We start from the raw sequence: 13,816 nt of genomic DNA, 5'->3' as shown, positions 1-13,816 counted from the left end.
CTAGCATCGAAGGCGGTCCATATAGAGCTAGTAGGGGATCTATCTACATCGGCATTTATTTCCGCTCTGCGACGTTTCATGGCTCGGCGCGGAAAACCGCAACACATTTATTCCGATAATGGTCGGAATTTTGTCGGTGCCGCAAATGAGTTGCACAGACTTTATCAAATTCTGCACACTGATACTAGTAAAAATCATATAATCACCTTTCTAGCCGATAAGGGCATCCAATGGCACTTCATTCCCCCGCGGGCTCCCAACTTCGGAGGACTTTGGGAGGCCGCAGTCAAGGTAGCGAAACGTCATCTTATCCGACAGTTGGGGCGATCTTCTATGAACCACGAGGATTTAACAACAGTTCTTGCACAAATTGAGGGATGCATGAACTCACGCCCATTGACTGCCTTAAATGATGATCCAAATGATCTGCAAGCTTTAACTCCAGCGCACCTTGCCATAACCCGAAGCTTGCAATCTTTGCCAGATTTTGATTACCGCTCCGTCCATGAAAACCGTTTGAATCGTTATCAGCGCATCCAAGAAAGGGTCCAGAGTTTTTGGAGTCGATGGAGGACGGAATATTTAAATGAATTAAACCAGCAGTATAAACGCAATCCGATTAAAGTTGATATTAAGGTCGGAAATATTGTGGTTCTCAAAGACGAGCAACTACCTCCGATTCACTGGTCACTCGCGAGAGTGATAAGCATTCATCCTGGAAAAGACGAAACAACCAGAGTAGTAACTCTACGTACTTCAACCGGAATCCTCCAACGCGCCACCAACAAGATTTGTATTTTGCCTTGGGATATCGACGTGGAGTCAACAGCTGAAAGAACAACTGATTGCAATGGCAATTCCGGCGCAGTTGCAGTATAGTTCCGGATGGATTTAAAAATTCAAGGCATTGAAAAGGCCTTTTTCAGGTAATTGGCATTCCAATATTTAAATGTACTCAAAAAGTGCTACCGGTCTTATATTTTTCATAATCTCAACGAACGTCATCGGATGGTACTATGAATCGTTTAATCATCATCAACCTGGACCTGAAGAGATGATGTCGGAGATGCCGGTCAAGCAGCATGATGAAAATTTTATAGTTTAAGATAGAAATAAGTTATTTGAACTCGAGATGTATAGTAAGCATTAAGGATAAATATTTCTAGGTGGCCGGTTATGTTCAGTCTGAACCTATATGCAAAATATTGGGGTGATACTGTGTGTGGTTAAACTACTCGTCGCTATCAACTACAGATCTAGATTACTTTTTTTCACTCGGTATCGCCAACCTTAACAGGCCAGAAATATATATCATTGTCATTCCTATTCATATGGCACTTACGAATAAACGCACGCTCTTATCGGTCGCTTTAGTTTCGATAAAGTAGACACATTTTTATCAAGGAACATCCTCCGGGAACCGGAATCAGCCAAGGTAGTGGACAGGTCTGGAAAAGAGGTAGGAACGGACGACGGACGTGACCTTACTATTACCATACCGAACATAGGGCTTGGGTGATGTACAGGGCGGTATTGCGGTTGTTTTTCGGGTGTCGGTAGAAGATGGTGCGAACAAGCCTTTTCCGACTGTCACAGACTCGTTTAAGCTGCCGAAAGTGCGTAAGGAGTGTGAGCTTCCTGTCCTTCTTAAAGGGTATTAGGAAGCCGATGAGTTTTATTGGTCTGCCAGTTGCCACGTGGTAATATGGACAACACTGAGCAGTGACACATTTATTGGTGGAGATCCGAAAACCTACCGAAGATGCCCATTATCCGATGGCGTTTACAACAGCTTGCAACTTGATTTTGTTGCGGTTCCTGGATTCACCAACGATAACTAGTATGATGTCATCAGCATTAATAAAGATGAAAATGCCCTTTGGAAGACGAGCAAATACAGACTGTATGCTGACTAGAATCGAAGTCACAGCCAGTACAGATCGCAGAGGGACACGTTTTCTTCGCAAAAGACGTCGGATTGGCTACCGCCAATGCCAACACCAAATCGTCGGGTGAGTAAATAGTGTTAGTGTTAAAGAAACTGCCCTAGATTGCCCCGGATTCCCTACTGTTGAAGTTGTCTAAGAACCCCGTGGCGCCACACAGTATTATAGGTCTTCTCCGAGTCGAGAACAGCGATACCCGTATGCATTCCATCGGCGATGGCCTGCCCGACTATTTCCCAGAAAGACCCATGGTAAAAACCGGTTCCAAGGCCTGTGCGGTAAGCGAATTGACGACGGTCAAGGCGATCTTCTGGTTCAAGTAGGAGGATGAGTCTTCTGTTGACCATTCTTTCCATGACTTTTCCGGTCCACGGCAACTGACTTATTGGTCGAAAGTCTTCCGGGGTCCTCGCGCCTTGATTTCTGGTGGGAAGTGGTATGATGAGGGCGGTACTCCAGGACTCTGGGAAGGACTCGCCTTCCCAGATCCTGTTGTAACTGGCCAGCAGTGCCCCATCACCCTCTGGAGACAGATGATTCAAGAGAGAATATCCGATATTGTCTATACCAGTGGCTTTTCTTTTTCCTTGGTTGAGCGCCTCTGTGAGTTCTATTCCCGTGAATCACTGATTGTACTCGGGGCCGTTGTCCGGTGGAAAAACTATTGGAGATAGTTCTGCTTATTTACTCCTGAGGAAGGGTTGCGTAAAGGATGTATTGGCCGATAGAGAGGAGGAGTAGCGGCCTAACTCATTGGCTATCTCGATTGGTTGGGTAGTTGTGATGCCGTCGATTTCAAGTGAGTATCCGAAATGCCTTCTTTCCCCGCTTAATGCGTTGACTTTTCGCCACAGTTCGCTGATTGGTGAGTCAGTATGGATCCCGTCAAGAAATTCGTTCCAGCTGGCTTCTTTGGCATCGGTGATGGTTTTTCGGACATTGTTACGAAGTTGAAAACTGCGGTTACTAGTAGCAGAATCTTGCTCTAGTATATTTACCAACTCGTGGGTTTTGCTCTCGTCACCAACATTGTTGAGGACATCGACAATTCAAAATATCAGGATCTTGAGATACAGCAAACTGAAAAAATGCATGCTCGCTGGCACTATCTAGGGACAGAATTTAAAACTATTTGGTTTTTCATTGTACAGCTCTTGATCTCCTAACAAATTTTCCTTAGACTGTTATGCCCTACATCAGTGATTCTCAACATGGGGTTTTCGGACCCCTAGGGGGCCGTGTAGTCGCTGCTGGGGTTCCGCGAAGAAAGATATATTTTTTCGAAAGCAGACTGAAATTTTAAGTCTTGTTGCCTAAAAAACTGAAAATAACATATTGAAAGCATACAAAATCGATGTTTATCCGTGGGGGTCCGCGGCAACCCAGGGTGATTTCTAAGAGGTCCCTTGGTACGAAAAAGGTTGAGAGCCGCTGCTTTACATGATTGAGATCACGACATTTTTTGAAGAGTATACTGTTTTGCTGAATTTCCAATATCGCGCATTCCATTAACATGGTTATAATAAACAATTTGAGATTTTATTATTTTCTACCTTTTTGCTAAAGAATAAAGGGGGGATTTGGCATTGATAGACGTTTTTGCTGCAAAATGATAACGGAAACTCACAATGTGTTGAACAAAGTACAACAGTGCTCGAGAGTTAACTCGGACCAATTTAGTGCTAATTACTGATGAGATAAAACTGAAACACAAAAATCCAGTTAGGTGTTGAGCACATGATACACAAATTGGCTAAATCTTATTTTTTCCTTTCGAGGGTAAATTTAGCATATCCAGTACTAAAATATATTTCTGCTGTTAGTTTTACCTAATTTCCGCACCTCATTAACATTGCACAAGATCGTACTGCGTCGAAATTAACAAAACTCATCAATATGACAGGAGCCCTAATCCGGTACCAGACTACATTGCTACCAGATTCGAAATTCGCCGAACATCGAAACTGACCCAAAGCTGACCGCAACAGCTTTGTTTTTTTTTATTTTGGAAACAGCTAAATCCGACCGGCAAACAACCGAAAAATATGTTTCCCCACCATAACCGAAAGCTTTTACCATCACCGAGAAATATAGCTTATTAGGCCGACCACAAATGTAGATAAATGGCCCCCGGCAAGGTCAATTACTGGCTCGTTCCGCATTAGAGCATAACCTGCCAGAAGTGGCCAGTAGAGCCATCAAGAAGGCTCCATAAACCGCTATCATTATTGCATGGCAACTAGGCTGATAAACATTATCTTATTCTCACTCTCCGGTCGACTGTAGGAACCGGTGGCGCGCGGCGTCGCGACGGGACGGTAGGTGGACGGTGCAGATCAGCGTCAGCGGGGTAGGTGGGAAAGGATTCAAATCTTCTCTCCAGCCAACAATGGTCTGCAACCCATTATGCTCCATCTTTGTAACGAGGATCTACTCGTTAATGCCTTTCAGGCCTACCCAAAATGAGCCCGAGCTCGCCTGTGTTGGTGTGTATGTGCGCATAAATGTACTACGGATAAAAACACAGGATTTAGAATACACCTACCGACTGCTGCCGAATTCGACAGCAGAACAGACACGAGTTGGAAGCGTAGGGCTCGATTTCGGGCGGTTGTTCAGGTTGGCACAGCGGAAAAGCTTTAGTTGGGGCAATTTTTACGATCATCAAAGGAAGAAGCGAATGCGGCAACAGCCGACCTTCCTGGCACACCGAAAATAATGGCTTGGACGTGGTGCAAAAATAGTCGAATCGTTCGTTTTGAAAGCGGCTTCTATCCCCACCCCCGAAATCCGTACTCGAACGCGGACCTACCGGCAGATGAAGCCACGGTTGAAGGTCGGGGAGCCTTTTACCTTCCCTTCGAGTGTAAAGTAGGTATATGATTTTAACCGGAAGCGAATATGAGTCGATGGTGACCTGGTTGGTGGGGGGAGGGGTACAGCCCCTCTCCGAATTATATCTGGAATGAGGTATAATATAATCTATTTGATGTGTGTTGAGGCAGTCGGCTTCTGGGTATACGCTGGCCGTTCAATCGCAAGCTGGAGTATATTCCGGTCTATCTATAACATATAGAAAACTTGCTGGCGTGCAAAAACGCCCGAAGGCAGTGATGTACACATCAAAGGCGAACAATAGCGAGTATACTTATGGAGCGGGAGGCTATCCTGGTCGGTTGGTTTCGGAGTGATGGTGGATGGCCTCATTGAACGTTTTGGGCTTTGCGATGTTGTTATATAGAAGAATGAGCCCAAGTAGATAAATTTTACACAAAATCCCTTAGCTGCCATTATTTATGAGGATATATTTGTTAGCCGTTGTAGGATACTACTACACCTGTAAATAGATTTATTTGAAATTCTAAATTTGAAAGAAGGGAGCTTTTATTTAAAGCTTGAGGTTAATCGGTGGAAACTGCTGGTGGAATGAAGTGTACAACTGAAAAGCAATAAAAACTCCAACCTGAAAATGGGTACGTGTTTAAGCAATGAAACTTGGATAAATAGCAATACCTAACTTTACGAACGATTAATCAAACAAAGCACACCACCAGCTGTTTGCACTTTTCATCAGAATGACACACCAGTTTTGATCGCTCCGTGAACCGGATGATAGAGTAAAAATTAGCTGCAACCATAATTCCAACAAATTTCAACTTCTGATACGACAGCGTGAAACAGCAGAAATATGCCACTCTCCCGTTGCCGTCTAACTTTGACGTGCTATAGAGCAGATACGCCAATGCTTGCGTGCCGAAATTAAAAGTTTAACGCTCTCATGTTCCACACCATTGCCAACGTCACCTTCATCGTTCGTTTCACTTCTTGACAATAACCCGAACCCCAAGCTGCCTGATAAATCCTGGCTCACCACACTTTTGTCACCAGAAACATGAAACGTTGGTGGTGGCCAACATCGTCACTCCCCCCCCTGCACGGCGCGACGGCAGCGAAGCGAAATGAAGTTGTGCAATAAAACCATTTTCCCCCGTATCACCATAAAATAAATCAGCAGCACAATGAAATTATAACTTTTATCATTAAACTTGCTGTTTTAATTAGAATCATATAGACCACGTCATTTCGAAACACTTCTGTTGCTTGCGTCAAGTTTGCCGACACGCGCCCAGGGAATGGAGCGGCTTCTTTCTTAAATATGTATTCTTCCACCACCCATGGGGGGGAGGGGGATGGAAGTCTAAATTCTGCATTCTTCGAATGACAAAGTTAGTTCGGTTTACACACTTTAGAACAGAATCTCAAAAATGTGGGGTGTCACTTGTTGGTTCAAACAGAATGCTCCGTCACTGGTGAAAGCGTTTCAGCGCCGGATCGGAAAATCTGTTCAACCGTGGATTGTTATCTGTAGCGAGCAAGGCAATGTCATTTTCACAAAACTTTAAAACTTTTCAAATTGAGTGTGACACTGCGTCAAGGAAATATTCTATCGCGTCTTTGTTCAGGCTAGTAGTGGGCGTAATCCGGCTAGATGTGCCAGGCCCGTAGCCAGGATTTTGTTTCGGGAGGGGCTTAAAAATTATTGCATAAATGAATTAATTCTGATAATTTGAGATAGCCACTGGAAACTGAAGGTAATTATGAAAAGTTCTTAGTGAAAACAATTCCAAAACTAAGACAATAGGCACTAAAAACCTTAAAAATATGTTGTCTGTTACAAGAAAGGCTATAGTGCATCGACGAATTAAATTTGATTATTATTAATTTACAAGTTAGAAATTTCTCTTGTTACAAAAATGAATATTCAAGAGTTCAAAGTATTTACGGCTGCTTGAAAATACTACGCATTCTAGACTACACGTTTACAATTTGTAGAAGACGCCAAATTGGAATGAGTAGAAAAATATGCAAAAACCCGTTTCAAGAAACTTTACACGCATCTGCTAATCATGAGAACGAAACCATCGTCAAGGTTGTCCCCATGTATAGGAATATATCAGTGTGAAATCCAAGTTTACCGTTGCAAAGAATGTCCGAACAAAGTGAATATCGAAATTTGCTTCAAATCTTCTGATAAGGCAGGTGATTTGTATTCGCGGAAAAGAGGTTCAACTCCTATTTTCATGATCAGGTGTCTTGCTACTATGACTAGTTCTGTGACTTCATCCGAAGTTTGCGTTAACTCAACTTTATGAAATTTTCAATTTAAATGATACTGATCATGTCGTAATCATAACAATCTTGACAAAAACACATGTTTTTTATTTGACTCTCGTGGGGAATGGGTTAGAGCCTATCTTCGACAATATTATCAGACAACTGAGAATAACTATCTATTTAAGTAGATTCTTTTTAGATATTTTTAATATCATTGAACTTTTGAATTAAAAATATCGTAGACTAATTTTCCTAGATCCCTGAAACTATAGTAAAAGTCAAAATGTAAAGTGAGTGCAAAAGACTATTGATTTCACTACAAAGCAAGAATAGTAACCTTAGCTCTATTGACTTTCAGCAATCTTGCAAAACAGTTGGAATTTGAGAAGATTACCTAGCTTAACCCTAGAACGTTGCACTGGGGTAAAAATGTACCCCCCGCCTTCTTTGGAGCCGTGCGAAAACGAGAATTCGGCATTTACCGACCTGGGACACTAACCATAATTCAATTTAGAGTTCCTAGTAAGAGTAGGAAAAGGTGGTATAGCCAGTTTGCTTATAGCCTTTGTGGAAGCAGGTGTCCAAGTTGGCGTGGGGTACATTTGTACCCAGTGTACGGTTGCCGTTAGTGTTTCGTCGGGTTTCGTGCTGTCAGTGGAAATGTGATTCGTGACAATTCCAGTTTAAATACTGGTCGTTTTACTACGTAAGTAACAATTAGTATTATATAATCGTTTTTAATCATTTATTTAATTTATTTAATTTAATATTGAAGCGGAACAAAAAATCGTTCTCATTTTTGCTGATTTTTATTGTTTTATTGTTTATAGCAATTGCTCGCAAGTATAATTTGCGCACAATAACTGTTGTAATAGTAACGTTGCGTGTTACCAATGTATTACTGGTCAGAAATATTGTTTCATTTCAATTTCCACCCCATTTTGTGGTATTTTCCAAAACTCGATTTTTAAACTTTCACTCCTCAAAATAATTGCACTTTTTCAAAAATATCGAAATTCTATTTTATACCGTTTCCAGATCATTCTTTCAAATTTTTTGAACTATTTGTTTTTTTTTTCAAATCGGTTGAAAATTCGCAAAATTTTAGTAATTTTTGTAAAAAAAAGTCCAAAACGCGAGTTTTTCACTATTTTTTGGTTCAAACCAATTTATGTATCATTGATTCATTAAATTACTTACTTTCACTTACATAGCTGTTTTCGCAATTAAAAAACGAAGAAAATTATATATTATACATTTCTTTTGTTTGCATTTTTACCTGCGAAAATTGCGATCAAATGAGTGGGGTACATTTATACCCCAGTGCAATGTTCTAGGGAGGAAAAAGCAAATGCAACGTTCTAGGGTTAAGTAAATATTATATTTAAACATTTGAAGGTTTCATTTCGGAATTCATGGGTTTTTGGACAATGTAAAATATACATTCCAATGATTTAATCTACTAATGGAAACTACCCAGAATTTAACCTACTGAGCGAAACTGCTCAGAACATGTTCACTAATCGAAAGAAAATTACTTAGCACTGATTAGTGAATGCTACTAATTTACGTAAAATTTGGTAAATATAACATTGATGACACCACCACTAGAAACTATAAACATAGGTGAGTTTAATAATTTCAGCATCACTTGCTTCCGACACATGAAAGAGAACACAACGCACTTACATCTAATTTGCCGAAGAGGCTTTCTTTTAGAGTTGTCTGTTTTTAAATTACAGCAAATTATCCATTTCCTGTGAAACTTTTGCAAAAATTTATGTCAATTCGTTAAACAATTATGTGGACACTAATCTGCTCAGTAATTGGTTTGTTTTTTGAATAAAAATAATTAGCTCTCGATTTTTTTACAATCGTCATCAAGATTGGAAGAGATGTATGACTTCTTGAAGAAAGTTGTAATGTTTGTCTGATTACAGGTTTGTTTTACCACTATTTGGGAACAAGTTTCAATTAAAGTTGTTGCACCAACGCATCAAAGTTGTACGGATAAAGAAATTATAAGATCATAGCGCAATTCCGAAACCACTCGTGTTGAGTGTATAGAAAATAAAGAAGAGTGATTTTGAGTTCATTTCGATTGGTTGATTTTTTCCTCTCATTTCTCTCTTATTTAAGATTTTCTCTCTCATTTTATTCCATGACGAGCAAAAACAGAACGGAAGACTGTCACATACTGAAGACATAAAATCGAAACACTTATCCTAACTTATTGGCTAATAAATTTAATCAGTCCCAACATTTTAGTCGCTCTTCGTGATAGCCTATTGTTTTATCACTTTTTGACCCGTCCACTTTCAAAAGAATTTTCTTTAACACGTTTGTTGCAGATATCACTGATTTACTTATGAACAGTGTATTAGTGCGGAACGAATTCCTCGTAAAAATGAAATGAAGTGTCAATAAAAATGGTATTGCATTAAAATGACTCGAAACAAAAACTGTCTTCTCGGCTGAATCGTTCTCAAACAAATTGAAATACTTTTTGTGTAGCACAGTACAGAGTGCACAGTGTGCACTGACCTAATACAGAAATTCAAAATTGTGTGCAATTCAAAAACTTATCATTTAAAAATAACAAACGGGGTCGTGGGTCTTTTATATATTTCCTTATGTAAACAATAAAAATAATATAACGAGTTTAAATGGCAGTCCGGCAGATCTCGTGCAAGCGCTTAGCCATTGCACGTAGAGACCTGTTTACGATGCGAGGAAATATTTTTTCCTCACCAACTATGTCTTGGGGGGGAAGTTGCTTATTTCTATTTCGCTATTGTACATTCCCGTGTCATTATCGTAGTTGCTGCCTTTATGTTCGCGAATATCTGATTTCTTTCTTGCTTCTCGCCCTCAATAATTGCCCTTCCGAATGGATTCCATTTCTCCAAATGTGACATTAATCTGCGAGTAAGCGGTATCCGATCTTGTAGCGGAACATTGATTTTCTCATCGTCCATATACTGAAGGATCTTAATTATAGCATTGTCACACACAACTATGTGTTTTAAGTTGTGCGAAATGAATAGCTAATATGTTGAGCGTCAAATGCCTGACATGATAGAACTCGATAAAGGCGGCTTCCGAAAGTCTAACCTCCATTTACACCTTCAGGAAATGTTCCATATTATGAATGATCGGTCCTATGGGAATCATGAATAATTTTATAATCATCGTATTTGGCTGTAGCACACCTTCTTGCTGCTGCTACTCACTGATTTCGACAATTATAGTAACAGTTTCTTTTATTCTTCGGACAAGGCACACAATATAAAAGCTACTATTTTTGTCGCTCGCTTCGCACTGGCTCGAGCAAAAGCATAAAGAACACTAAATTTCGTGACCAATGTCTTTGGTGGTTAGGAATAGCCTTCTTCAACTTTTTCTCAATAATTTGTTCAAATCAAATGAGCAACAAATTTTGTTAAAAGTCGCCGGTTTTTTAAATTCATCTTTGAAAAATTTCGGGAGGGGCTTTAGCCCCCTAGCCCCCCCCCCCCCCCTCTGGCTACGTGCCTGAGATGTGCGTTAGAGAAGTTGAGAAACAGGATTCAAAAGCGCCAGCTACGACTTCAAAATTCAGGCTAGTGCACAGCGGTTCAAAACATGCTTTTGATGAACTTAATCGAGTGAAGCTAAGGTCCTAACCAGCCATAGGCCATAAGGGCCCACCTCTCGAAACCAAAATATTTTTTTATGCAGAATAAAGGATGTCCTACATCAAATTGCATCACAGAAAAACGCTGTAGAAAATAACCCATTGGGTATTTTCACTTGAAAATTTTGGTAGAAGTAGTTTATAGTGTATTGTTTACACTGTATTTTTGTCGCTGTCAGATTTTCGAAACTTGGAAAAAATGGCGTTCACCCCAAAACACCGTCGTGAATTCATTTTGCGCAAGCACCTCAAAAATCCTCAACTCTCTGATCGGGACATCGCAAAATTAAAAGCGTTTCTTTGACGTAGGACTACGTCTTTGTTTTCGATATGGGGGTGCACTTTGCACACTCTGCAAAAATGGTATGTAACGAAAAGTGATCCAATTTTAAACTCTTATAATTCAGCCAACTTCAGATAAATTTTCAATTTTTTTTTGCGCATTTCGCCCCGAAATACTTCTAAGAAGAGATTCCAATAGATAAACCCAAATATTTTTGATATCATGGCATTGTAAATTTAAATAATGTACAACCTAGTCAAAATATCGCACAGAAGATAGCGCTTCCCAAGTCCGGCACGACATATTTGTGTACCTAGCGCGCTACGCTTCTATGAACGACGTCATCATCGATTATTTAATTAACGGATTTGGCCAGACCAGCTCAGTTGCCTGTTGAACGGCAGGCGGAGCAGATCACTGCGCAGTGTGTTTTCACTGCCAGTGTAGCTGAGTGAGAAGTCCGTTACACTGGCTGTGGAGGTACGCTACCCAGTGCCGTCCAACATGCGACTGAGCTTGTCCTTATGCTTTCTTTTGTGTTGTGCTTGTTTCCACAAGCACAATTTTATGTACAATCTCGAAAACAATCATTCGTACACAAAATTACTTGTACACTCGAGCTCCATTTGCAAACACGTTTAACATAGTGTCGTAGTACTAATTGTCTCTTTCACTGTACCCATCATCATCAGCGTTGACTCTTTTTGTTTTGTACGCTTGGGTTCAATAGAGCGCATATGGTCAAGGCTCCGAAAATGGCAACTACAGGTGAAATTATTGTTCATCAAATTTTGCGTCAAACTGTTTGTTTTCCGTATGTATATAACCTCTAATATTAAAAAATATGAATAGCGATCCCAGAAAAAAATTTCATGTCTGTCATTTATGAAAGTTTGTTGATACTACTTGCATGACCTGAAAGTGAATAAAAGACCGTAAGGAGATAAAAAGGTAAACAAAATCCATATTTTCAACTTTTTGCTTGCAACCACATTTTTCTATCGTAGTCTAATTTAAATTTGATGATATTGCTTGAAAAATTTTGATAAATATGGATTATTGCTTATTTTCAGTTGTCAAGTAATGGAACCAAAATAACTTGTAACGTGACAGATCAAAAATTCGAAAAAGTTTTGTGGACCACACTAAAAGCATGCATACAGTGTCTAACTTATACTTTTTATTACTACTTTGAGTCTACTTTTTGAAATTGTATTTTTTTAAAGAGGTTTTAACCTTAAGGTCATTCGCCTCTTCGGACTAGAAAAATCTCTTATGAAAAATTTCTAACCCTATGTGCGGGGTCGGGACTCGAACCCAGGTGCGCTGCATACAAGGCAATCGATTTACCAACTACGCTACGCCCACCCCCTTGAAATTGTATTGTGAAAACCTTAAAGTTTTATTATTTTTTAAGAAAACACAGTTGATCTTATGTAACGTGATAGATTTTTGTCTGCTGTAAAGCAATTCTATCAAGTTTGATTCGATTGCGTCAATATTGGTGACCATCTTTGGTTCTGATGAAAGCTTTTACGTTTCATCTATATGGGAGACTAAGTATTTTTCAATATTAAGCAAACTATTTTTATTCAAGAGTAATATTTAAAAAGGGCGCATGAGATTTTGAATGCGAGTTCTAGGGAATTAATTGTTCTGTGTGAATATTTTTTGGTGATTTTTTTCAAAAAAAAAGCAAAAATATGTAAAAAATACAAATATATTGTTAAAAAACAAAAACAAATGAAAATACAATTACAGAAAAGCAATGTTTTTTTTTGTTAACGAAAGCCTGTAAACTGATGAAACTATAATTGCACTATTAAAAAGTTATTAGTAAGAAAACATTTTTGACTTTAAGTATTCTTCAAAATTTCTTAGTATTTGCCAGTCATAAATATAATTTTCTTATACAATATTAATACTAAATATAATTTCGAAGCAAAATGCGCTTATGACTTAGGATGCTTTTAAATTTTTCGAAGCATTTTGATTTTTTTTCAACAAAAACATCTAGTAGTGAAAATACGTCCTTTTAATAAATTACTCACAAATACCAAAGGCAATAAACATAACACGTTTAAAATTTATTTGCAAATGAAAAAAAAACTTGAAAATATAATTGCATGGTAGAGAAAATAACAATAAAAAGTTTTAACATATTTCAATATTTCTTTTTATTTTGAATTTCCATTTCATTTTTTTCTTTAAATAATTTAGTTATAGAATGTATTTCAAAATGGGTTTTCAATTCAAAATGCTCACGAAAAATTATCCTTCAAAATGCAGATGTTTTCAAGTTATTTTGAATTTTCTTTCGACATAATATGTTACTTCGTGAAATTACGACCTTTACAAAAACTTTTCACATTTGTTCATCAAAACCAATATGTTTTTTTTTCAAAATAAACATGAAATTTCCCGTTAATACTCAGTTCCTAGATTAAGGGTGATTTGTGTACGATTGTCTTGATATCCATGCTTCAATGAAAATGCAGAACTGTAACGTGACAGATTCTGATTGTAACGTGACAGATCATTGAGAATACTCCATAAAATCGAAAACAAAGTTATATTTCAAACTTTTCTTTGATTTCCAAACTTCAACTTAAATCTGTGTTCACGCAAATTTGGGGTAACCTCCAAACTCACTGCGAAAATTGTGTAACGTGACAGACGTATCAAAATGACAATGAAGCGAAAACCATTTATGATAGAAAATAACTTTCTGTAGAAAAAAATTACGGCTTAGTGGCGTTAATAATGAGCATTTGTGATATAATCTGATTTTATCGT

The 13,816-nt window shown here is 38.7% G+C and overlaps 1 protein-coding gene across 4 annotated transcripts in view; it reads left to right on the top strand.

Annotated features, from left to right (window-relative positions):
* The window catches only part of LOC131689480 (zwei Ig domain protein zig-8), a 748,220-nt gene that overhangs the window by 186,344 nt on the left and 548,060 nt on the right, over positions 1-13,816 (top strand). The gene's annotated exons all lie outside the window — the stretch shown is intronic.

This window comes from Topomyia yanbarensis, chromosome 3 (assembly GCF_030247195.1).
Source record: "Topomyia yanbarensis strain Yona2022 chromosome 3, ASM3024719v1, whole genome shotgun sequence".
Classification (NCBI taxonomy): domain Eukaryota; kingdom Metazoa; phylum Arthropoda; class Insecta; order Diptera; family Culicidae; genus Topomyia; species Topomyia yanbarensis.
Note: the sequence above shows the minus strand (reverse complement) of the source record. Positions and strands in the feature narration are given on the sequence as shown.